The following is a 27,072-nucleotide window of genomic DNA, read 5'->3' on the forward strand; positions in this document are numbered from 1 at the left end:
TAGACCAAAGGTTTCTAATTGAGAAATTTAGAAAGAAGTATTTCATTAAGTCAATTGTGTTTTTATATATATATATATATATATATATATATATATAGGTCATCCTAAAGGGGGGTATACACGGGAGAGATGTGTGCAGAGCGAACCGCTCAGCACACATCTCTCCCGCCGCTCAGCACAGCGCGATGTGTGCTGAGCGATGCGGGGGAGGATGGGGGGCCGCTCATTTCACCCAATGAGCGACATGCTAGATTGGCCTGCATGCCAATCTAGCATGCGGGGCCGCGCATCGTTATTGCTGGGGGGGTACACACGAGTGATCTGTGCTTAAAATCTAAGCAATCTAGTTAGATTGCTTAAATTTTAAGCATGGATCGCTCCATGAGTACCCCCCTTAAGAATCAATTTTGTGGTTAGGGACAAGATTTGCGTCTGTTAAGGGGGGTACACATGGAGAGGTCTGTGCTTAAATTCTAAGCAATCTGACTAGATTGCTTAGAAATTAAGCACGGATCTCTCTGTGTGTATGCCCATAGCAATGGCGCTATTGCTGACTCTAGATTTGTCATGCATGCATGCATGCCAAATCTAGTAGATCGCTCACTTCACGGCCTTGTGAAGTGAGCGCACCCCCCCTCCTTGCTCAGCACACATCGCGCTGCACACATCTGCTCAGCACACATCTCCCTCGTGTGCACGGGGCTCTTGTCCACAAATGTTATGATTGAAAGCCACCAGCATTTTGCCCATTACTTTGACCATAAATAATTTGAATTGGTTCAGGACCTCCAATGCAAGGCACCCCTCGAGTGTTCTGATGCACACGGCACACAGTTTGAGAACCATTGCAACAGACACAAGATAAAATAATGAGAGTGTGGGTACAGATAGTAGCTGATACAGAGAGTTTGCAAAATGCAACAGGTATGAGCTGCACATGCCAGTCTGCCTATAGTCACAATTTTTCTGGAAAATGCTGATTTTGGTAGGTCAAAGAGGTATGACGTGTCAGAGTTGTGGATTGATCAGTAGTGGGTATGGTTTGGGTATGCTTTGGCTTGGAAGTATGGCTATTTCTTTACATAATTTACATTCAGGGATGTTGGCAGGTATGCACTACAACAATTATTAATGCATATACATCACAGTGCAGCCAGAATGGGTATTTCACATTTAGTTCCACATTTAATGGCTGACCTAGTAACCTTGGTTAAAAGTCTGGGAATGTTGTGGTAAAAACACAGGTTAAAAAAAATACAAGGAGATCATGTAGTCATAAGAGATAAGAAGAATAGCACATAGCCCCGAGGGTAACTGGATTATTCCTCAATACAGAGACACCTGTACCATTGCAATATAAATACAAAATATCTATGTTATAAGGGTGGGTGTGTGAACCTGTGACACCCCTATCATGGTCTAGTTCCTGTATGTAAGCTACAAACACAACAGTCATCACAGAATTACACTTACACAGACTATGTCAGTACATGCAGCTTTCAATGTTATGAGACTAAAAGGGAAAAGAGCAGAATTTATTTTGTTCTGGAAAAATCGGAAAAAACCCTTTAGATACCCCAGATGAATTACAAAGTAATTAATATTACTAATTGATACTTTTTGCAGTGTTTTCCTGTACATAGCACTGGCGTTTCTATAATGGGTGCAGTGTGTGCGGTGCACACGGGCCCCTGAGTCCAGAGGGGTACCCCACCGCACACAACGCACCCATTTTTAAAATACTCACCCCTCCGAAGTCCAGCGCCGGCATCCGCAGCACTGTTAGAACACAGTGAAAATGGCCCAGCGGCCATTTTCATGGAGTTCTGCGCATGCGCAGTAGAGAAATCTCAGGGAAAATGGCTGCCGCGCCATTTTCCCGGAGATCTGCGCATGCGCAGTAGAGTCTGAGCCCTCTAGAGCTCAGACTCTACAGCGCTCCAGGCAGAGAGGAGGGGGCCCGACGGAGGAGGCTGAACACGGGCCTCCTCCTCTCTTAAAACGCCCCTGGTACATAGTTATCTAAAAAATACTGTATTGTGTAATATGATAGGACACAAGCTGATTGTTAGCTCTCCTATTTCTAAAACATGTTTTCCTTTCACTCCTCACTTCCATTAGCTTTTATGCGTTGGAATCTTGAGGAACAGATCTGGAAACATAGAAACATAGAATTTGATGGCAGACAAGGACCACTTGGCCCATCTAGTCTGTCCATGTACACGCACACCCTATGGTTAGTTTTGTCAGGAGCCAATTAACCTATCAGTACATTTTTGGAATGTGGGAGGAAACCGGAGTACCCAGAGGAAACCCACGCAGGCAATGGGAGAATAAAAAACTCCACACAGTGCTATGGTGGGAATTGAATCCATGACCTCAGTGCTCTGAGGCAATAATGCTAACCATTACACCATCCATACAGCCCTAGTATTAAATACATCAGGACTGATTCAGAGTTATCCGGTCTCTAGGTCGACCACACTTAGGTCGACCACTATTGGTCGACAGTAAGTAGGTCGACATGGTTTCTAGGTCGACATGTTCTAGGTCGACATGAGTTTTTCACATTGTTTTTCATTTTTTTTTTACTTTTTCATGCTTTACGATCCATGTGGACTTCAATTGGGAACGGTAACCTGCCCAAAGCATGGCAAGCGAAGCGAGCCATACGAGGGGACACAGTGCACTAACTGGGGTTCCCAGTCACTCTATGGAGGAAACACCACCAATTTTTTTTAAAAAAACCCATGTCGACCTTGTTATATCGACCTTGTACATGTCAACTTAGAGACCCTGTTGACCTAGAAACCATGTCGACCTACTTACTGTCGACCAATAGTGGCCAACCTAGACACTGTTGGCCTAAGTGTGGTCAACCCTATGATCCCCACCTGATTCAGATTTGGGAGCAAATCAAAAATTGGAGCAACTTTATAGTTACCAACCATCCGGGATTCCTCTGGACAATATGGAAATAAGTAGTACTGTCTGGAGTTCTAATGCTTTCTCATCCCGTACAGCCAGTGTCCAGAAACCCAGTATAATTACTGTTAGTGAATTACAGCCGTATTAGCACTTTCTGCTGCAGTGCATCCATTCCATCCCGCAGTCCGCTTCCTGTGAGCAATCCTTATGGTGGTGCACGGAGCCTGGCAGAAAGAAGATAGTTGTGGAGAGGAGTACGTTAATTCAGCTGTAACATCATAGCCCAACACCACACTCCCTGTACTGTATAGCACAGACTTTATGATTATGAGCAGCAGTCGAGAGATAAATAGATGCCAGCTGCTGCTACAAGTAATAAGTTTGGGTGCACTATGGGGACATTAAGTCATAGATTGAGTGACTTTGTGTCACTCCTTCAGTGTTTCATGTGCCCCCCTAGGCTATACCACCACTAGTGACTGCCTAAGTCTGCCTAATGATAGTGGTGGGCCTGACTTGAGGATGGAGAGTGGTTTATGTTAGCTGCAAAAAAAGTGCCCAAAATCCTTTTTCTTCCTTGTGTGGCATCATGTGACTACGATCACCTGTATAGGATAACGCATCAATCAGTGGGTTAAGACTAGCAAACACGGTTTGTGCTCCATCTAGTGGGGGTTGCTTTGCAGATTATGGAGTATCTTGCTGATTGCCCTAGGTGAAGTAATAGGGTAGGAGTACTAGTCAGCCTCATATATGTTTCTGATTTGGCAAGTAGCTGTGGAGCTTCTTCAGCTAACACAAAACATTGTGACATTTCAGCTGTGCTGGCATGTGCTTTGCCCTCTGGGCACATAGTCCCACAAATGGTCACATTAAACTCCTGCATATTTTGAATATACTTTCCAAAAGTGGGCATTGCTGTGCCACTAGGTATTACGCACGGCATACAGTTGGTCACAATTGTTAATAATGTTATACATTGGGAATCCTCATGTTTTTCAGATTCCTAAATTACCCATATTTATGTATTAATATTTTAATGTGACTAGTCAGAGAGAAAGTGGCTGAAAGAAGAGCATTCTTATTACAATGACATGAATAAGTAATACTTCTTCAGGATGTTTCCACAGAAGTGTTACAGTAATATTTGCTGCATTTGTCACATTCAATAACCGGATACAAGCTATTATGTAGCAATTTGTCCAGGGAGGACTCCATTAGCAGTCGCTCAAAATACCTCAAAGGAGGAGTTAAACACATTTGTTTTTTTATCTACTGACTCATTGATTGTTCAGCACATTTCCAGTGTCTGCTTCATGAAAAATGTATTTATTGGCATTGTACTGGGAATTGTGTGAACACAGAAACACCTAATAAAGAACATAAACACTTTACAAACACTATACTTCTGCCCAGACTTTTCTCTCTTCAGCAGCCTGTTATCTTACCTGAGGCTGAAGCACCCCCACCCCCCTAAACCAAGGTTTATTATTGCTTTATTTTAAAACAGTGAAAGTACAGCAAAAAGTAATTAGTCGCAACAATTTTAACTGCTAGTTTCAGGTCTCGTGAAATTCCATGTGTGGGACTGATTCATCTCTTACTCAAATTTTCAATGATGAAAATGCAGAAAAACCAAAACCATTTTATTTTGACTTGGTTTGGGTTAATATTTCATCAATGTCCATATGATAACTCACATGAGCCACTTATTCTTATCTTTAGGTAAATTAGAACCTCTGATTACTTCCACTCCCGCATCCATGATTTTGCACGTGCTGCTCCCTACCTCTGGTATTCTCTACATCTCCCTATAAGACTCTCCACCTCTCTACAAAACTTCAAACAAGCTCTCAAGACCCACTTCTTCATCACTACGATATGCCGGCGGTCGGGCTCCCGGCGACCAGCATACCGGCGCCGGGAGCCCGACCGCCGGCTTACCGACAGTGTGGCGAGCGCAAATGAGCCCCTTGCGGGCTCGCTGCGCTCGCCACGCTACGGGCACGGTGGCGCGCTACGCACGCCACACTATTTTATTCTCCCTCCAGGGGGGTCGTGGACCCCTACGAGGGAGAATAAGTGTCGGTATGCCGGCTGTTGGGCTCCCGGCGCCGGTATCCTGGTTGCCGGGAGCCCGACCGCCGGCATACTGAAGACCACCCCTTCATCAGACCCAGCCATTTCTCATCCTAACCTTCTACTCAGTGACGTGCAGTCAGAGTAGGCAGGGGAAGCAGCGCCTTACCTGTCATACTTCAGTTTTTTACTATAAAAATTTGAAGAATACAAAGGAGATATTTATAACTTATAAGTATCATCTCTGTATTATTCTAATAATTTTTATAGTCAAAACTCGCCAAATTTGCAAAGTATATACTGCTACACCTTTGTATAATGCCCACATAAACCATTGGGCACATAGATGTGTGTTTAAATTTGTCTATGATACTATCCTTTGCATCCCCAACCATTTACCTCACCACATATTGCTGCCTCTGCTCCGTGCTCACTGTCTACTCCATCTGTGTCACCCCTGTCTGTCAGTCCCTCTGCTTTAGAATGTAAGCTCTCACAAGCAGGGCCTTCTCTCCTTGTGCATTCACTTCTCATACTTATAATATCATCTACTCCATACTCCCTACAGCGTCACCTAACACTTGCTTTCTGCCATCCTGATGCTAATTTCAGTGTCATGACTGCTGATGCAGCAGTGCTTATATACCATGTACTTGTCTTGCATTTCGGGTGCCAATGTGTTTTTTTCCTGTCTGGGGCCAATGTGTTTTTTCCTTTGGGGGCTAATGTGTTTTTTTTCCTGTGGGGGGCCAAGGTGTGTGTTTTTGTTTTTGCTTTGGTTTTTCTTTTTGGGGGCCATTGTGTTTTATTTTCTTCTTACTGAAGTCAATGATTTTCATACAGAATGTAATAGATATTCAGACGAATGACCCAAGAAGTGTATTAGAAATGTGTTGGGTGTTCCTAGGTGGTTACAGGGAGTTGGCTAATCAGACGCAGATGTAACATAGTATGGATGGGTTATTGGTGTAACATGGGTATGTTGCTGATAATAGCTGTGTATAGAGATGCTGACTTGCTCACACTGGAAGCCATATAATGACCTGCACCTAGCATAGGGATGGTGAAAGTTTAAATGGTGTGAGCGATGGTGGCGTCTAAACACACACAAAGCATGATAGCAGCATTTGTAGACACTGGCAAGTGGCACCTCAGTCCTTGCATATTTGGGTGAATGGACATATACCAGGGAAGGGCATTGTAGTTGCATTAACATAATGTCACAGATGCCACTGCAGCAAAAGGTGCAAGGGAGGACATAACTGCATCCAACTCAGAATCAGGCCCTGTGAGGAGTGATCCAGCCCCCTCGAGAGCCCCGTCTGAGAACCACTCACTTTCTTGATTTAAACTATTATTATTTTCTCTGACGTCCTAAGTGGATGCTGGGGACTCCGTCAGGACCATGGGGGAATAGCGGCTCCGCAGGAGACAGGGCACAAAAGTAAAAGCTTTAGGATCAGGTGGTGTGCACTGGCTCCTCCCCCTATGACCCTCCTCCAAGCCTCAGTTAGGTTTTTGTGCCCGGCCGAGAAGGGTGTAATCTAGGTGGCTCTCCTAAAGAGCTGCTTAGAGTAAAAGTTTTATTAGGTTTTTTAGTTTCAGTGAGTCCTGCTGGCAACAGGCTTACTGCAACGAGGGACTTAGGGGAGAAGAAGTGAACTCACCTGCGTGCAGGATGGATTGGCTTCTTAGGCTACTGGACACTAGCTCCAGAGGGACGATCACAGGTACAACCTGGATGGGTCACCGGAGCCGCGCCGCCGACCCCCTTGCAGATGCTGAAGAGAGAAGAGGTCCAGAAATCGGCGGCTGAAGACTTCTCAGTCTTCATGAGGTAGCGCACAGCACTGCAGCTGTGCGCCATTGCTCTCAGCACACTTCACACCAACGGTCACTGAGGGTGCAGGGCGCTGGGGGGGGCGCCCTGGGCAGCAATGAAAGTACCTATACTGGCTAAAAATACATCACATATAGCCTCTGGGGCTATATGGATGTATTTAACCCCTGCCAGGTTGTCAGAAAAACGGGAGAAGAAGCCCGCCGAAAAGTGGGCGGGACCTATTCTCCTCAGCACACAGCGCCATTTTCCCTCACAGAACTGCTGGTGGGAAGGCTCCCAGGCTCTCCCCTGCACTGCACCACAGAAACAGGGTTAAAACAGAGAGGGGGGGCACTTATTTGGCGATATGATTATATATTAAGATGCTATAAGGGAAAACACTTATATAAAGGTTGTCCCTGTATAATTATAGCGTTTTGGTGTGTGCTGGCAAACTCTCCCTCTGTCTCCCCAAAGGGCTAGTGGGGTCCTGTCCTCTATCAGAGCATTCCCTGTGTGTGTGCTGTGTGTCGGTACGTGTGTGTCGACATGTAAGAGGACGATGTTGGTGAGGAGGCGGAGCAATTGCCTGTAATGGTGATGTCACTCTCTAGGGAGTTGACACCGGAATGGATGGCTTATTTAGGGAATTACGTGATAATGTCAACACGCTGCAAGGTCGGTTGACGACATGAGACGGCCGGCAAACAAATTAGTACCTGTCCAGGCGTCTCAAACACCGTCAGGGGCTTTAAAACGCCCATCTACCTCAGTCGGTCGACACAGACACAGACACGGACACTGACTCCAGTGTCGACGGTGAAGAAACAAACGTATTTTCCTTTAGGGCCACACGTTACATGTTAAGGGCAATGAAGGAGGTGTTACATATTTCTGATACTACAAGTACCACAAAAAAGGGTATTATGTGGGGTGTGAAAAAACTACCTGTAGTTTTTCCTGAATCAGATAAATTAAATGAAGTGTGTGATGATGCGTGGGTTTCCCCCGATAGAAAATTATTGGCGGTATACCATTTCCCGCCAGAAGTTAGGGCGCGTTGGGAAACACCCCTTAGGGTGGATAAGGCGCTCACACGCTTATCACAAGTGGCGTTACCGTCTCCAGATACGGCCGCCCTCAAGGAGCCAGCTGATAGGAGGCTGGAAAATATCTTAAAAAGTATATACACACATACTGGTGTTATACTGCGACCAGCGATCGCCTCAGCCTGGATGTGCAGCGCTGGGGTGGCTTGGTCGGATTCCCTGACTGAAAATATTGATACCCTTGACAGGGACAGTATTTTATTGACTATAGAGCATTTGAAGGATGCATTTCTATATATGCGAGATGCACAGAGGGATATTTGCACTCTGGCATCAAGAGTAAGTGCGATGTCCATATCTGCCAGAAGATGCTTATGGACACGGCAGTGGTCAGGTGATGCAGATTCCAAACGGCACATGGAAGTATTGCCGTATAAAGGGAAGGAGTTATTTGGGGTCGGTCCATCGGACCTAGTGGCCACGGCAACAGCTGGAAAATCCACCTTTTTTACCCCAAGTCACATCTCAGCAGAAAAAGACACCGTCTTTTCAGCCTCAGTCCTTTCGTCCCCATAAGGGCAAGCGGGCAAAAGGCCAGTCATATCTGCCCAGGGATAGAGGAAAGGGAAGAAGACTGCAGCAGGCAGCCCATTCCCAGGAACAGAAGCCCTCCACCGCTTCTACCAAGTCCTCAGCATGACGCTGGGGCCGTACAAGCGGACTCAGGTGCGGTGGGGGGTCGTCTCAAGAGTTTCAGCACGCAGTGGGCTCACTCGCAAGTGGATCCCTGAAGCCTACAAGTAGTATCCCAGGGGTACAGATTGGAAATTCGAGACGTCTTCCCCTCGCAGGTTCCTGAAGTCTGCTTTACCAACGTCTCCCTCCGACAGGGAGGCAGTATTGGAAACAATTCACAAGCTGTATTCCCAGCAGGTGATAATCAAAGTACCCCTCCTACAACAAGGAAAGGGGTATTATTCCACACTATATTGTGGTACTGAAGCCAGACGGCTCGGTGAGACCTATTCTAAATCTGAAATATTTGAACACTTACATACAAAGGTTCAAATCAAGATGGAGTCACTCAGAGCAGTGATAGCGAACCAGGAAGAAGGGGACTATATGGTGTCCCTGGACATCAGGGATGCTTACCTCCATGTCCAAATTTGCCCTTCTCACCAAGGGTACCTCAGGTTCGTGGTACAGAACTGTCACTATCAGTTTCAGACGCTGCCGTTTGGATTGTCCACGGCACCCCGGGTCTTTACCAAGGTAATGGCCGAAATGATGATTCTTCTTCAAAGAAAATGGACGATCTCCTGATAAGGGCAAGGTCCAGAGAACAGTTGGAGGTCGGAGTAGCACTATCTCAAGTAGTTCTACGACAGCACGGGTGGATTCTAAATATTCCAAAATCGCAGCTGTTTCCGACGACACGTCTGCTGTTCCTAGGGATGATTCTGGACACAGTCCAGAAAAGGGTGTTTCTCCCGGAGAAGAAAGCCAGGGAGTTATCCGAGCTAGTCAGGAACCTCCTAAAACCAGGCCAAGTGTCAGTGCATCATTGCACAAGGGTCCTGGGAAAAATGGTGGCTTCTTACGAAGCGATTCCATTCGGCAGATTTCACGCAAGAACTTTTCAGTGGGATCTGCTGGAAAAATGGTCCGGATCGCATCTTCAGATGCATCAGCGGATAACCCTGTCTCCAAGGACAAGGGTGTTTCTTCTGCGGTGGCTGCAGAGTGCTCATCTATTAAAGGGCCACAGATTCGGCATTCAGGACTGGGTCCTGGTGACCACGGATGCCAGCCTGAGAGGCTGGGGAGCAGTCACACAGGGAAAAAATTTCCAGGGAGTGTGATATAGTCTGGAGACTTCTCTCCACATAAATATACTGGAGCTAAAGGCAATTTACAATGCTCTAAGCTTAGCAAGACCTCTGCTTCAAGGTCAGCCGGTATTGATCCAGTGGGACAACATCACGGCAGTCGCCCACGTAAACAGACAGGGCGGCACAAGAAGCAGGAGGGCAATGGCAGAAACTGCAAGGATTCTTCGCTGGGCGGAAAGTCATCTGATAACACTGTCAGCAGTGTTCATTCCGGGAGTGGACAACTGGGAAGCAGACTTCCTCAGCAGGCACGACCTCCACCCGGGAGAGTGGGGACTTCATCGGGAAGTCTTCCACATGATTGTGAACCGTTGGGAAAGACCAAAGGTGGACATGATGGCGTCCCGCCTGAACAAAAAACTGGACAGGTATTGCGCCAGGTCAAGAGACCCTCAGGCAATAGCTGTGGACGTTCTGGTAACACCATGGGTGTACCAGTCGGTGTATGTGTTCCCTCCTCTGCTTCTCATACCCAAGGTACTGAGAATTATAAGACGTAGAGGAGTAAGAACTATACTCGTGGCTCCGGATTGACCAAGAAGGACTTGGTACCCGGAACTTCAAGAAATGCTCACAGAGGACTCATGGCCTCTGCCGCTAAGAAGGGACTTGCTTCAGCAAGTACCATGTCTGTTCCAAGACTTACCGTGGCTGCGTTTGACGGCATGGCGGTGGAACGCCGGATCCTAAGGGAAAAAGGCATTCCGGAAGAGGTCATTCCTACCCTGGTCAAAGCCAGGAAGGAGGTGACCGCACAAACATTATCACCACATGTGGCGAAAATATGTTGCGTGGTGTGAGGCCAGTAAGGCCCCACGAAGAAATTTCAACTCGGTCGATTCCTGCATTTCCTGCAAACAGGAGTGTCTATGGGCCTCAAATTGGGGTCCATTAAGGTTCAAATTTCGGCCCTGTCAATTTTCTTCCAGAAAAAATTGGCTTCAGTTCCTGAAGTCCAGAAGTTTGTCAAGGGAGTACTGCATATACAACCCCCTTTTGTGCCTCCAGTGGCACTGTGGGATCTCAACGTAGTTCTGGGATTCCTCAAATCACATTGGTTTAAACCGCTCAAATTTGTGGATTTGAAATATCTCACATGGAAAGTGACCATGCTGTTGGCCCTGGCCTCGGCCAGGCGAGTGTCAGAATTGGCGGCTTTGTCTCACAAAGCCCATATCTGATTGTCCATTCGGACAGGGCAGAGCTGCGGACTCGTCCCCAGTTTCTCCCTAAGGTGGTGTCAGCGTTTCACCTGCACCAGCTTATTGTGGTACCTGCGGCTACTAGGGACTTGGAGGACTCCAAGTTGCTAGATGTTGTCAGGGCCCTGAAAATATAGGTTTCCAGGACGGCTGGAGTCAGGAAAACTGACTTGCTGTTATCCTGTAGGCACCCAAAAAACTGGGTGCTCTTGCTTCTAAGCAGACGATTGCTAGTTGGATGTGTAGTACAATTCAGCTTGCACATTCTGTGGCAGGCCTGCCACAGCCAAAATATGTTAATGCCCATTCCACAAGGAAGGTGGGCTCATCTTGGGCGGCTGCCCGAGGGGTCTCGGCTTTACAACTTTGCCGAGCTGCTACTTGGTCAGGGGCACACCCTGGCTGAGGAGGACCTGGAGTTCTCTCATTCGGTGCTGCAGAGTCATCCGCACTCTCCCGCCCGTTTGGGAGCTTTGGTATAATCCCCATGGTCCTGACGGAGTCCCCAGCATCCACTTAGGACGTCAGAGAAAATAAGAATTTACTTACCGATAATTCTATTTCTCGTAGTCCGTAGTGGATGCTGGGCGCCCATCCCAAGTGCGGATTGTCTGCAATACTTGTACATAGTTATTGTTACAAAAATCGGGTTATTATTGTTGTGAGCCATCTTTTCAGAGGCTCCGCTGTTATCATGCTGTTAACTGGGTTCAGATCACAGGTTGTACAGTGTGATTGGTGTGGCTGGTATGAGTCTTACCCGGGATTCAAAATCCTTCCTTATTGTGTACGCTCGTCCGGGCACAGTATCCTAACTGAGGCTTGGAGGAGGGTCATAGGGGGAGGAGCCAGTGCACACCACCTGATCCTAAAGCTTTTACTTTTGTGCCCTGTCTCCTGCGGAGCCGCTATTCCCCCATGGTCCTGACGGAGTCCCCAGCATCCACTACGGACTACGAGAAATAGAATTATCGGTAAGTAAATTCTTATTTTCTACCATACTACTCAGTTTACCTGGAGGAATACCAGACGACTGCAGAGCAGGTGCAAATCATTGGTTCCGATGAAGCAGACCATTATGTGTTTTAAAGGAATACAAAGTACAAATCTGCATTACATTGCAGGCATTATGACAGTTTTATGCCAGGTTTCAGGATTTCACACTTCAATTCTTGTTTTGCCTTTTTGTAACGTCCCCAGAAAGATAAATATGTGTAGAATGAAAATGCTTTGCAAAATGTACTGTTATCAGCATGAAGCACATTACAGATCACGATAACTAGGTCCTAATTCTGGAAGCACTGTTGCCGTTTCCCACTCTTTCCAAAGTGACAATGTAATATATCAACATGTCACAGAACTTTACTAGATTAGTATTATATTTGGATTGTGAAATAAAATACAATAAGTAGAAAAATAACAATATTGTACAATATATCCAAATGGGCTGCCATATATGTAATGGAGACCATGGGGTTTATTTACTAAGCCTAGGAGAGAGATAAAGTGGATAGAGATAAAGTACCAGCCAATCAGCTCCTAACTGCCTGATAAATGACAGTAAAGCTACAGTAGGTACACACTATACAATTATCTGTCCCATCTGGCTGGTTGGAATGAAAATCTGCTAATGCATGTGAGTAAGTGACAATCAATCAGTTTCTCCCAAACACTGGAAAATGAGCAAAAATAGTCGTTCATATAAATTGGTTAAATCAAACTGATTTTATCAATTTTTTTGAATGACTGTTTTTGTTTATTTTCCACTGTTTGGGAGCAAATGATCGAATGTCACTTACTCCCATGCATTCACAGATTTTCATTCCAACCAGCCAGATGGGACAGATAATTGTATAGTGTGTACCTAGCTTTAGGAGCTGATTGTTTGGTACTTTATCTCTCTCCACTTTATTACTCTCCAAGGCTTAGTACATAGATCCCTATATACTATATATGATTTAAAGGTAAAACATAACTCATATTCAAGTTGGTAATATACATGAATAAGCATAGATAAGATCATTACCACCCTTATACTGTATGTCTTCTAATATGAGAGAGCTGCGATAATGTCAGAATGGGACTAAAGCACTGTTGTCGAATTTCCAAACTTGAATTGAATACACTTTGGTCGAATTGCAGCACTTGTATCATTGCAAAAAAGTCGAATTTGACAAAAGTCGAATTTCAAAAAGTCGAATTTTTAAAGTCCGTTTTTTTGTCGGAAAGCACTGAATTGCATTGGCGATTTTTTTTTTTGGTCGAAAAAGTCCCGAAATTCGACAATTTCGGGAATTCGACCGCAATTGCATACAGTGGCCAATTATGGAAAATGTTACTTCACTTGCTTGACTTAACCAGTCATTATCAGTTGAGGAGGAGCTAATACAAAGTTGGTACCAAAATAAGCATAAAGTACTAAAATAAATAAATAAGTGCAAGCAAATATAGCTAACCTCTGCACATATGCAGAGCCAAATGGTGCGTACACACGGTGCGATTTTGGCTTATGGCCGATATCGGTTACAAACTGCCCAGAGGCATGAGCCTCCAATCTAGCCAATATCGGCCCTGCCCGCACAGTCTATTTTTTCTTACGATGCCGATCCCGCAGGGCCGCGCATCGGCATCGCAAGAACATACACATGCTGCGATTTGCACTAACTTTTCTTACAATTTTGACTATATAGTCAAAATCGTAAGGACATATCGCACCTTGTGTACGGGTCTAAACATTTCTCAAGGTGACACATCTCTGAATTAACAGCATATGCACCTAGTTCCTGATAGGTCATCTTTATAATCATCAATGTGATCTACGTTTGCGAACTCAGCTGCTTTCACTGACACGCTGTTGACACTCCCTGAACAAGCCCATGAGACGGTCTTTTTACGCAAACACTTCACGCCACCTCTCTGTCACCGCACAGGAACGCCATGATTGTGCGCCGCCAGCTCTATTGCATGGGACACCATATGAAGTGAGTGTAACACATGCACTGTACAGTGTTTCTGGAGTTTTCGTGAATGCACAGCAACAATATTATATGTATTAAAAATATCATTGGTGCAATGTAGTTCTAAAAAAAATATAAAAGGACGCAATATATTTATTTATTTTTTTAAAGAAAATGTTATTGAATGAATGTGAGACAATTCACAAGTGGCCTGTGAAGAGCTCTATACAAGACAAATGACACCACGATAACATGCACAAACCGCAGTGGGCAATATATTTACTTTTTGTTAACTGTTTTTTTATATATATATATGTTAAGCAATAAACATTGCTCAAACTGGAAGACAAGATCACATTGGGAACTTGCAGTGACCCAGGAAAATTTTTTGGAAAGTGTCCTCGTGTGTATGTGACCAAATCAACTGAAGGAGGGGCCAACACAATAGTAGGCATGGAGAGCTAGCACACCATTAGACCTAGCCAGTGGTTGGCAAATATTTCCACTAGATGTTGTTTTAACAAGTTTAAGTTTAAACTGTCTAGGTATGTACAAAAATATATTTTGCCCATCCTACTAAGGTCCCAGTAGCTGTATGTCAGAGCCTGAAAGACACAAATAAGCTGTTGCAGAACTTCTTGGTAAACCAGTTGTCAGTCTACATATGTAGGGGGAGAAGTACTAAGCCTTAGAGAGAGATAGAGTGGAGAGAGATAAAGTGCCAACCAATCAGGTCCTAACTGCCATGTTGCAGGCTGTGTTTGGAAAATTACAGTTAGGAGCTGATTGGTTAGTGCTTTGGGGGAGACGTACTAAGCAGTGAAAAGAGTGGAGAAGTGAGCCAGTGGAGAAGTTGCCCATGGCAACCAATCAGCATTGAAGTAACATTTAGAATTTGCATGCTATAAAACTATACAGAGCAGCTCACTGGTTGCCATGGGCAACTTCTCCATCAGCTCATTTCTCCACTCTTGTCATTGCTTAGTACATCTCCTTTATCTTTCTCCACTTTATCACTCTCGAAGCTTGGTACATCTGCCCCTAATAGTCTGTGGATTTAATGTTGTGGAACTACCGTTCTAATGATACTAGAGCCTGAAAGTGCTTGGGTGTAGAAACTTAAAGATTGCCTGTGATTAATGGGTGAGTTGAGTACAATGTTTTTCAGTAACTCAGACGATTGGCGCATATGCTTGAATTGTGCTAGATACAGATATCCAATAATCCTAGGAAGCAGCCCCCTAACCCATATTATCAGGGCTTTGACTAGGGCTGTTTAAGGTTAATTTGGTTACAATTATGAGCTATAAAATCATCAAATTTAATTTTTGCTTCAGACGCTAGTATTTCTCTGCACATTGCTCCCTTTCTATATTAACAGTTAACCTCTTTCCATGTTACACAGTTACTCCCCCAGACTCACTAATCTGCATTGATGTCTCCATGAGGAGCCCTTACTGAACATGTCCAGTCTGCTCTAGGGTCTTGGGGAACAGTGAGTGACAACTAGGGAGTGATCAGTGTTCCCTGCTATTACACCCTGCTCAGCATAGCCAGATTAAGGGAGGAATGCAGGGCATACTGTACCCCGGGTCCCCATCTGTCAGGGGACCTCTCAGCTGGAGCACACTTACATCACTAGCTCTCCCTCTTGTGTAGCAGCAGAACTAGGCAGCCAGAATGTAAGCAGGACAGTATGCAGTACAGACAGAGGCATAGGATTATCAGGTTTCATGAGATACCAATGGAGGTTCCCGACCAGAGGAGAGATAGTAGGGGGGAGAGAGCTGTAAGTGACCCAGGAATCCCAGCTTCTTCTTTTTGCCACCTGGGTGTCTGGGTCTTGTGTTACCTGCTAGCTAATTAGAGCATTCAGGTCTACATACACACACACACACACACACACACACACACACACACACACACACACACACACACACACACACACACACACACACACACACACACACACACACACCTCCTGAGTCCTGTCCCAGTATGTAAGTAGCACATAGGCTGCTGCTTTTACATTATTGTAAAATAAATTATATGGGTTTTATTTCTATGTGTGTTTTAAGGTTGTTTAAATTGTCTTTGTTCCCCTGCAGAAAAACTTTATAAAATAGTTGTCTCTCAATTAGCTGGCGCTTTGAACAGAAACCAACACATATATACACCTTTGATTTAATTTTAATATACACAATCCATACTGGGAACATGACCCATTCCAGGAGGGATAAAATGCTCTCTAGCTGGACTTCCCTCTTAAATTATGATTGCAATCACCTATATTGAAATAACTTTCTTATCAATTAAATAGTTCAACACAGGTGACGGAAATCATATATTAAAAGGGAAGTCCAGACACAATGTAATATACAGCCCTCTTCCCCTGGGCCCCCCTGTCTTAAGTCCCCCGGGCCCCCTCATCAAGGTTTAATCTGGCCCTTCCTCTCAGCTCTCATACCTACTTTCTCTCTCACCAATTAAAAGGGATTTGGAGTATGGTTTTCATATCTGTAGTTCCAGCCAGGGACATATTCTGCCCACCAGATAATACAGTGACCTCCAGCTCCAACGCTTCCTGTACAAGCATCATGTGGACATGCTGGAGTGTGTGGGGTCAGCCCTGGTGAGAGTGAGATCAGGCTGCCATGCATTGCCCAGAGCTCTATTTCCCCTTCCCCCATGCCTGCTGCCAAAATTAATATAATTTTGAAAAATCAGAAAGAAACATTGATGAAATAGGTTAGGCCACCCCATGATATTGTCAACCTACTGGGAAAGTTCCATTAAGCTCTCTGCCCTATCTACCACTGTTGGCAGTAGAATCAGTCAACTCACCTGTCACAACCACATCCTTCGTGCAGTGCTTTTTAAACTTGATAAGTCTTTTGCCTCTGGGGTATATTTACCAAAGTGTGAGTTTTTAGAAGTTGAGATGTTGCCCTTAGCAACAATCAGAATCTAGCTATTATCTCTAGAAGGTGCTAGATAAATGATAAGTTGAATCTGATTGGTTGCTATGGGCACCATCTCCACTTCCAAAAATTGCCACTTTAGTAAATATACCCCTTATATTATTTACTACTGAAAAATCAGGACAGCAATGTGTTAAACATTCATATTTCTGAAGGTCTGACTTTTAGTAAATCCGAAGGTTCATAAACCACCAGAAAAAAAAGGCAAACTGTCCTTTTAGTTAATTTCTCCTTGGGAACCACCACAGTGAAATTCCTAATTTGCTGTGATTTGAGTTTACAGGACACAGTGTTTAGCTTTAGCATTGTGAGACAAACAGATGACATTTATCTTCTTGGTTCTATTTTTAAGTATTACACAAACCACTTCCCATTGATAAAGTCGGTGATAAAATATAGCTCAGTCCTGTATTGTGTCTTTATTCCCTGTGAGCCCTACATTATTTTTATGTTTTCTTCATGTTCCCATCTGAAATGATGAACACACAACACAATAAAAGAGACTTTGGTTTCAATGTTTTTGTTTCTTCTTCTTGAATTTTTCCTTTTGTTCACTTGTTTTTTTTTCATACTTTTAGGCCGGGGGAAGGGGTTGATGCATGAATGACGACTGCGTCTCACCCATGTAATTTTGTGTACTTTGTGTCCTGTGTCTGTTTGAGCAGCTGCAGAATTTTCCACAATTCAAACAATTGAAAAGGTTTGAAAAACAATAATATAAAAAAATAAATAAAATAAAGATCCCAACAAACAACAAAAATAATAACTCCATCTACATGTTACAAAAATTTTGCTGACTTAAAAAGTAAACCAGAAAAATGACAAAAGCAAATGAAAGTAATCGGTGGAAGGGAGGAAGTCGGGAGAAGGTATTGAATGATTCCTCGCAGGATTTTGCTTTCTCCAGAGAGTCCCTTTCCTGTCCGGTCTGTTTGCGCAGTGTCAAGTGATACGATCGGCCCGTTGTGTTTCATACCATTACAAACATATGGAAATACAAGAAGGAGAGACCAAAAGTCAAAATGCTGGAAAAATCTTTTTTTTTTTTTTTTTTTTTTTTACTTTCTGAGGTTTATTAACCCCTTCCAAAATAATGGAGTTTTTGTGTGAGTGATCGGTAGGACTAAATTGCTTTTACTATAAATAAAACTCCGGAAGATGGCAGTGAGCCAATGAGTTATGAAATAAAATTTCAGTTTGGGATACTAAATTGTTTTAACTATAAAATGAAATAGTTTAGGGTGATGGTAATGAGCTATGAAATAGAAACTGAATTAAACCATGGTTTCATATATTTGTTAGTCTTGTGATGTAATTGATTGAATGCATTCTTGATTTGATTTATTACTATTTACTTAAATTTCTTTGAAGCCTTAAATATGTCAAACTTAATTAACATTTCTATGTTTATCCTCAGTATTGCCGGGCAATAACTTCTTAAGAAACTGGGTACATTTAAGGTGTCAACTCACAGGCCAGAGTTTTCTATAACTCGGCTAAAGCAGGTAAAACTAGGAGTTTGTAGACACAAGCCATTGTGCTTCTTTCCAAAATAAAAAAAGGACCCAGAGGTGACATTCCCCAGGTCAGGTTATAATGCTGGAAATATAGATAATGCTGTTGCCTTCTATGCTGTCTCTCCGGGTTGGGTATGGAAAACCGGTGGTCGGTATCCCGGAGGTCAGAATACCGACCCTGGGATCTCGGCCACCAGAATGCCGGCAGCGGTGCGAGCGCTAGAAAGCTCCTTGCGGGCTCACTGTGCTCGCCACGCTGCGGGCTCACTGTGCTCGCCACAGGTTCTATTCCCACTCTATGGGTGCCATGGACACCCATGAGTGGGAATAGCTTTGGCGCAGCTGTTGGCATTCTTGGCTGTCGGGATCACGGCGTATGTATTCTGACCGCCGGGATACTGACCGCCGGGATAGTAACTACATCCTGTCTCTCCAATACCCCTTTTAGACATAAAGCAAAAACACAGGTTTTTGCAAAGGAACATGCACTGACCTGGATTTTTGCTATACGTGAAAAGAAATGACCCGCGATCGAAGTCCTGTGTCTGCGACCCTGCTCTATACCAGTGTTGTCCCCAGGTGCGACCCGGGTCGCTTCTAGTGTGAAAACATCCAACCCAGGTTTTTAGACCTGGGTCATACCTATGTATTTCCCGGGTCCTGTGTTCCTGTGTCTGAAAGGGGTATCTCAACACACGCTGACTGAAATACGGTAGTACCAAAATAATTACCTCCTCCGAAGTCAGGATGCCGATGTTGGTCATGTGACTGCCGGCATCCCAACGACCGGTATTTCATACCAAACCCTCTTCAGATGGCGGTAACTGTGTGGGCATTCCAGATATTGATCAATTTGACAGCATCGCATCCCCCATAGAAACTTATCGGGGATACAGCTGCTGGCGGGAATGGGGGGATCGCAGCTGGTATTAGAGGTATCTGCTGCGGTTCCTCCTACATACATTTGGGGGATACCTAATATTTGCAGCTAACCACCGAAAATGGGTGTTTTCAGGGAAATAGCTGCAAACATGCAATAATAAATGTGCCCCTTAGTACATTGAGATGCTATACTTCACCTAGGTAATCAGTATAGTAATTAGCTAAGCCCAACAGTCTCCAGGATAGAGGACGCTGTAATACTCTTTCATTTTTACAAATAGTGACATTATGTACCATATTCTGTCTGAGCTTCAGGAATACATATAGTCTAACATACAAATAGACTGCATTACAAACTACAAATTGAATTACAGTGTGTAGATTAAAGATTTTGTATCATGAATCCATGTTTACTATGTATCAGTGGCGTGCGGTGAGGTCAGTGGCTGGTGAGGCACTGCATCCATAATGTTCGCCGAGTCCCGCTGATGACCCCTACCGCTACCGAGCTGATGCCTGCTACCACCCCCAAGCCAATGCCAGTTACCGCTGATGTCCCTAATGTGGCAGCTTGTGCAGGTGAGAGATCTTTTCAGATCCCTCCCCGCTTCTCCCCACTGTTACACTGCTCTACAGGATAGGAGGATGCAGGGACAGAACAGAGGGGTCTGGAGACAGGAGTGACAGGGACAGGACAGAGGTAATGGCAGGACAGAACAAGGAGGTCGGAAGACAGGAGTGACAGAGACAGGACAGAGGTAACAGCACCAGGACAGTGGGGACAAGGACAAGACAGTGAAGACAGGACAGAGGTAATAGCAACAGAAAAGTGGGGACAGGGACAGGACAGTGAGGACAGGACAGAGGTGATAGTATCAGGACAGAGAGGACAGGACAGAACAGGGGAGTCAGTAGACAGGAGTGACAGGGAAAGTACAAAGGTGATACCACCATTACAGAGGGGACAGAGATAATACAGTGGGGATAGGGACAGAACAATGGGGACAGCACAGTGAGGACAGGACAGAGGTCATAGGACCAGGAAAGAGGGCGACAGGACAGAACAGAGTCAGGAGACAGGAGTGACAGGGAAAATACAAAGGTGATAGCACCAGTACAGAGGGGACAGGGACACGGCAGTGGGGGCAGAGTCAGGACAGTGAGGACAGAACAGAGGAGTCAGGAGACAGGAGTGACAGGGACATGATTGAGATATATAGAAAATGTGGACTGATAAACAGTTGCGGATCTTGCTACGGGTATGCAGTATTTTTGCCCGGGGCGCCGCCTTCTGAAATCCGCTACTGGTGGTGCCCCCCGTTGCTGTGCGGTTTGTGATGACGGCATCGCACACTGCATGGCATTGTGGGACCGGCACATAGAAGCTACGGGTCATAATTGACCTCTAGTGTCTATGCTGTGCTATGGGAGAGACGTCATGACGTCTCTCCCATAGATTCGAGGAGTGGCGCTGGCAGCCAGAGATAGCAGCGGTCGGGAAACAGGAGCAGGGATGGTGAGTATTTTTTTTTTTGGTGACCGGAGCTATTGGGGGCACAGTATTAGGGGCACAGTACAGGGGGCACAGTACTGAGGGCACAACTGCTGAGGGCACAGCTACAGGGGGCATAACTGACCACGCCCCTACTCCAGAGCCACCCCCCCGTTTTTTTTCGCCCTGGGCGCCACAAGGCCTAGATCCGGCCCTTCTGATAAAGCTGTGTGTAATCATTTGAAGGTGGAATGCCTGTTTTAAATATTTTAGCTAATTCAGGATGTCCACTAGTAATTATGTCTGTCCTCCGCACAATATGAACTGTTGGGTACTTGTAAAAGACAGACAGAAGATGACAGGGGACGGCAGAAAAAGAGACACAGAGGAAAGAGACAGACAGGCAGGCAGACAGAGGGTGTGAGAGGATGTTGGAAAGATACACACAGAGGGAAGAGACAGACAGACAGAGGATGTGAGAGGATGGTGAAAAGAGACACACAGAGGAAAGTGACAGACAGGCAGACAAAGGATGTGAGGGGATGGTGAGAAGTCAGACACAGAGGAAAGAGACAGGCAGAATGAAGAGGCAGGTGGCAGAGAGTAACAGAGAGAGAGAGAGTTCGACAGCAAAGAGACAAACAGAAATAAGGGACAGTCAGACAGAAGAAGGATACAGAGGGAAGAAATCACGGAATCCGGACTGAAAGTCGACAGTAACTAGGTCGACAATGTCTAGGTCGACCACTATTGGTCGACAGTAACTAGGTCGACAGGGTGTCTAGGTCGACAGGGTGTCTAGGTCGACATGTTCTAGGTCGACAGGTCAAAAGGTCGACATGAGTTTGGAGGGGCAGATATCAGTGCACATAGTCTCTGTGGTAGTTAGTGAGGGTTGGTGATGGTGTAAGAGGGGTGAAGGCCAGTACACAGACAGGCAGTTAGAGAGCAGGATGAGGGTGACAGGGCATAGTGACGGGGAGTACTTAGCAGATATAGGGGTGGGCTACAGGTGTGATGTCACAGTGTGTGTACCTTTGCTGTCATGTGTGAGGTATGTGAGGTATATGTGAGGTATGTGTGAGGTATGTGTGAGGTAAGGATGTGCGGGTCGTGGTGGCCACTAACGTCCAGGCTGCTGCTGTGAGATGGTGACTGCAGAGGGAGGGAACTCCGACCCAGCAGCAATGGGTCGTGGTCAGCATTCCTTCCTGGCCCCGTTCCGCCGCACACTGTCCGCCCCGTCTGACGGGCGTCATTTCTCCATCCTGCATGGCAGCGTCAGCTGCTGTGATCGCGGAGCATAGGTAAGCGTCTGGAGCCCTGTGGGCGGGCAGGCATGGTGTTTCCCTGGAGAGGTGCGGCGCGCGTCCTTAGGCTGCAGACGGAGGGAGCTCCGGCCCAGCAGCAATGTTGATTAGTGCGTGTCCGGTCCTGGCGCTGTCCCGCTGCACATGCTCCGCACCGCTTGCCGCTGAGCATGGCAGCCCTTGTGTGTATGCTGCAGATGCTGATCTAGCGGTGCCTGAGCTAGCGCCCTCTCCCTGGGGTGTGCGTGTCAGGCGGCAGGTATGGTGTGTAGGTGGGAGAGGAGCTGCGGGCGGCGACTCGCTGCCTGCAAGTACCCTCCATATCAGCGCTGTTCCCCTCCCTGCAGATAGTGTCAGTGGCCGTGGTGTACTTTTGCTACTGGTGGCCTGTGCCGGTGCTAGGGTGTTCGGCGCCCCCCTGCAAACTATGAATTTTGCGCCCTCCCATATTCCTTTGTTGTGCATCGGGAAAAGTGGTGTGGTCTCACAACTAAGGGGCATGGCCACACAATAGTACCCCCATTTAAAATTATGCCACAATGTAGCACAATCTTATTCATCTTATACGTAATGCTCCACCCGTAGTAGTAGCGTCCTTATACGTAATGCCCCACCCGTAGTAGTAGCGTCCATATACGTAATGCCCCCCCAATAGTAGTAGTGTCCTTATACATAATGCCCCCCCAGTAGTAGTAGCAGTTATATGTAATGCTCCCCAACAGTAATAGTAGCATCCTTATACGTAATGCCCCACCCGTAGTAGTAGCGTCCTTATACGTAATGCCCCCCAGTAGTAGTAGCGTCCTTATACATAATGCCCCCCCAATAGTAGTAGTGTCCTTATACATAATGCCCCCCCAGTAGTAGTAGCAGTTATATGTAATGCCCCACAACAGTAATAGTAGCATCCTTATACGTAATGCCCCACCCGTAGTAGTAGCGTCCTTATACGTAATGCCCCCCAGTAGTAGTAGCAGTTATATGTAATGCCTCCCAACAGTAATAGTAGCGTCCTTATACGTAATGCCACCCCTGTAGTAGTAGCATCCTTATACATAATGTGCCCCCAGTAGTAGTACCGTCCTTATACATAATGCCCCCCCCAGTAGTAGTAGCATCCTTACATGTAATGCTCTCCCAGTAGTAGCGTCCTTATATGTAATGCCCCCCAGTATTAGTAGCCTCCTTATACGTAATGCCCCCTATAGTAGTAGCGTCCTTATACGTAATGCCCCCCCATAGTAGTAGCGTCCTTATACGTAATGCCCCCCCTATAGTAGTAGCGTCCTTATACGTAATGCCCCCCTATAGTAGTAGCGTCCTTATACGTAATGCCCCCCCTATAGTAGTAGCGTCCTTATACGTAATGCCCCCCCTATATTAGTAGCGTCCTTATACGTAATGCCCCCCCTATAGTAGTAGCGTCCTTATACGTAATGCCCCCCCTATATTAGTAGCGTCCTTATACGTAATGCCCCCCCTATAGTAGTAGCGTCCTTATACGTAATGCCCCCCTATATTAGTAGCGTCCTTATACGTAATGCCCCCCCTATATTAGTAGCGTCCTTGCATGTAATGGCCCCCCCAGCAGTGGCGTCCATAAAGTGCGCACACACAGACATACCTCACACACACACAATTCACACATATATACAAACACACACACCCCACCATATACACACACACACACACACACACACACACACACACACACACACACACACACACTATATACACACACACACGCACACACATTTCTCTCTCACCCTCCACTTACCAAGTCTGGCTGGCCGTCACTGCAATGCTGATTCCACCACTGTTCAGCTGTCTGGTCCCGTGTAGCTCCTCCCCTTCGTGACGCTGTAGCCCCGCCCCCTTTTCGGGACCCGCACTGCACAGCACACAGCCCGCTGTCACAGGTGATTGGGGGGGGGGGGGGGGGGGAGGACAGGCACAGCAGCCGGCAGCTAGTGGCCATCCTCACCTCCTGTACTGTAAGGTAGGGTCTTGCACCTGACTGCTGCTGGCGCTGGGTATGGGGTAGCTCCCTGCAGCAGATGCAGTTGACTCCGCCCAGCTCTGTGACTCCGCCCAGCGTTACGGGCACAGAGTCACAGATTAAGGCAAATATATAGGAGATATATATATCTTTCTATCTATATCTATCTATCTATCTATCTATCTATCTATCTATCTATCTATATCTTTTTTTAAAAGATTCTGATTGGTCCATGGGCTAGTCACTGAAAAAACAGGGATGACCATCGATAATGGGAACCATCGATGGTCATCCACTGCATAGTTGGCTGCCATCGATGGATACTTGCCATATTGCCATTGATGGCAACCACACTGATGGCCATCCCTAATCCTGCTCTGTAGAGGAATGGGGCAGGTGCTGTAATGCTGCTGCAGTGGGAGGGGAGGAGCCCCGGAGACTGACCAAAAACAAAGTGTCTCACGGCATAAGGGAGGGTAGTGGCTGCAAATGGCCCCATAACCCCTAGTTAAAATATAAAACATATGGGGAGAGACTTATGGGCACCTGCGCAGCCTTCCCCTGTATGTGAGTCCCCTACCCGGCTTCTTGTTACTGGCTGTTGCTACTGGAGTTCTGTGGGGGAGCTGCTTCTACAGGGCATACACAGCAGCTCTCCCACAGCCATTTCACTTTGGCCTGTGACTAAAGAAGGACCAGTGATCACTCCCCGATCAGAGCACTGATCGCGGTAAGGGCCATCTGGTCCTGCGCACAGTGTGAACCGGACCAGCAAAAGGGGGGCATGCAGACATGCAGGGGAGGGGGCTGCAGATATGCCCCCTTCCTCACAGAAAACCTTCCTTTCTCATGCAGCCAGGCAGACCCAGCAGTGATTCCTACTTGTAAGAGAGTCCTCTCACCCCGCGGGACTCCCAACACTTTTAGAGATCCCCCTGTCACAGAGTCCGACCATGGATTCATGATCCTCCCTTCCATGACACTCCCAGCTCACCTGGACCCCCGACCAGTGGTTCAGTGTACAGAGAGGATCTGGGTAGGGTGCGGGAACACTGGGGGCCGTACACAGCCTCATTCCAGTTCCACTTCCAAGAGTAATGATAGGGCCGGCTCTGCCCACCGCCCAATCGCAGATTCCTCAGTGACAGGGGCGTGCTTTCATATGAGCTGAAAATAAACCCCTGTCAAAACAGCACTTCTATTAGGTGCCGCTTCTGCTGCTCTTTTTAATGGGCTTTCACTGCCCAAAGCTGGGCCTCGCCCCGCTCTCCGATCTTTTCACACTGACAGCGTGAGGCACAGAGAGCGGTGCCTCCAAAACACATTTAAAAAAGTTATTTACCAGGTAAAAATGATTCAAATAGTATGAAGGCTAAAGCAGATACTTATGACACAGAATATGTGTCATAAGTATCTTCTTTGTATTTATTTTAATCATTAATGACAGGAGAGGCACTGCCTACCCAACCTCCCCTGCCTGCATGTCCCTGCTATGTATTTTGTTGTATTTTTATACTCTCCTCATTCTTGTTTTACATTAGATTGACAGTATTCCTTGCATTCCTTGATTGAGAGGAGTGAGTTGCAGTAAAGTTATGAGCACATGAGGTTTTGCAGCAGAGTATAACATTTCCCAGGATACATCAATGTAGAAGTTTCCCGCTATATAAATATATTTTCATTTTGTTTAATTAATAGTCTATGGCAGTGGGTCTCAAACTGCATGCCGTGGCACCCAGGGGTGCCTCAGGACACTTGCAGGGGTGCCTCGGATTTGTGGTCCAGGACCAATTCAAATTATTATGGTCAATGTAATATGCAAAACCAGTGCTGGTGGCTGTCAGTCATAAAATATGTGGACAAACAGATGCAAATATTGTCCCTCTCCACACAATTGAACCTAACGATGTCATATAAACACAATTTACTTATTTCATATTTCTTTATAAATTTATCAATAAGAAACTTTTGGCCTAGGGGTGACGTGAAAAAAATACTGATGCTCTAGGGTGCCGTGATTCAAAAAAGTTTGGAAACCACTGGTGTATGGATTGAGATGCCCACTTACTCTGCTTTGTGGTTGGGGTAGTGCTGGGAACAAATACAATGGTAAAAACTACCTACATGATTGCTTTCTAGGGCAAAAAGCTTTATCTTGCTATGCATTCTGTGTTTATATATCTGTTTCAGGGGTCCCCAACCATGGTCCTCAATGTACATTAACCGTCCAGGTTTTATGAGTAGCCATACCTGATACATGTGACTTCAGTAGTACCACAGTTATCTTTATTTAACCATCTGTGCTCAAGCATGGATATAACTAAAACCTGGACTGTTAGGTTGGAAATATCCAATATGTTTTATTACATTTCCGAACAATACAGTACATTGGGCAAAACAGAACAATAAGCAATAAGCTGTGTCAGGCTGTATATGCAAAAATAATAATTGTGGTATAAATAGAATGGCATAATAATAAATAATATAAAGGATGAGCTATATATAATTAACAGTTATGGAACATCAAAGAGTAAACAAGGTAAATAGTTAATCTGTTGCGTAGGGGGGTAGCAGATTACAATTACTTTAATATAAAAGTAATGGTATTCCATAATGTAAATAGAGGACTTTGGTTGGGGAAACAGGACTAGCGCAATTAAATAGCTTAAATAAAGAAAAGACAGAAATATACCTTTTCTATTTGAAAACTGACATATTTCTATGAAACATGCCATTATAGGGCAAAGAAACGCAAGGTAAGGTTTTCTATTCCTGTTATATTGACACTTCTAGGCGTTAACAAGAGAAGCTGTAGGATCTGTTTTCATGCTAAGGGGAAAAGCATTTGCTCACAGGACTCTGGGCATCTGCTTTTCGTGCTATACAAGTATCCAGTGGCGAAAGATGCTGAGAGTAACACAATGCCAAGCTGTAAATCTCATACATAAGGTGTGCAGTTACA

At 45.6% G+C, this 27,072-nt stretch overlaps 1 long non-coding RNA gene across 2 annotated transcripts in view; it reads right to left on the reverse strand.

Moving 5' to 3' along the window:
• LOC134928946 (uncharacterized) overlaps positions 1 to 27,072 on the reverse strand; it is a 62,314-nt gene that overhangs the window by 22,083 nt on the left and 13,159 nt on the right. The window contains exon 2 of one of the 2 annotated variants that reach the window (XR_010178146.1): positions 2,949 to 3,152. This is a non-coding gene — a long non-coding RNA (uncharacterized LOC134928946). Of the gene's footprint in view, positions 1 to 2,944; positions 3,153 to 27,072 lie in introns of both variants that reach the window. The other variant, XR_010178147.1, reaches the window with a different exon arrangement.

The sequence above is a fragment of the Pseudophryne corroboree genome, chromosome 5, assembly GCF_028390025.1.
Source record: "Pseudophryne corroboree isolate aPseCor3 chromosome 5, aPseCor3.hap2, whole genome shotgun sequence".
In the NCBI taxonomy this organism is placed as follows: domain Eukaryota; kingdom Metazoa; phylum Chordata; class Amphibia; order Anura; family Myobatrachidae; genus Pseudophryne; species Pseudophryne corroboree.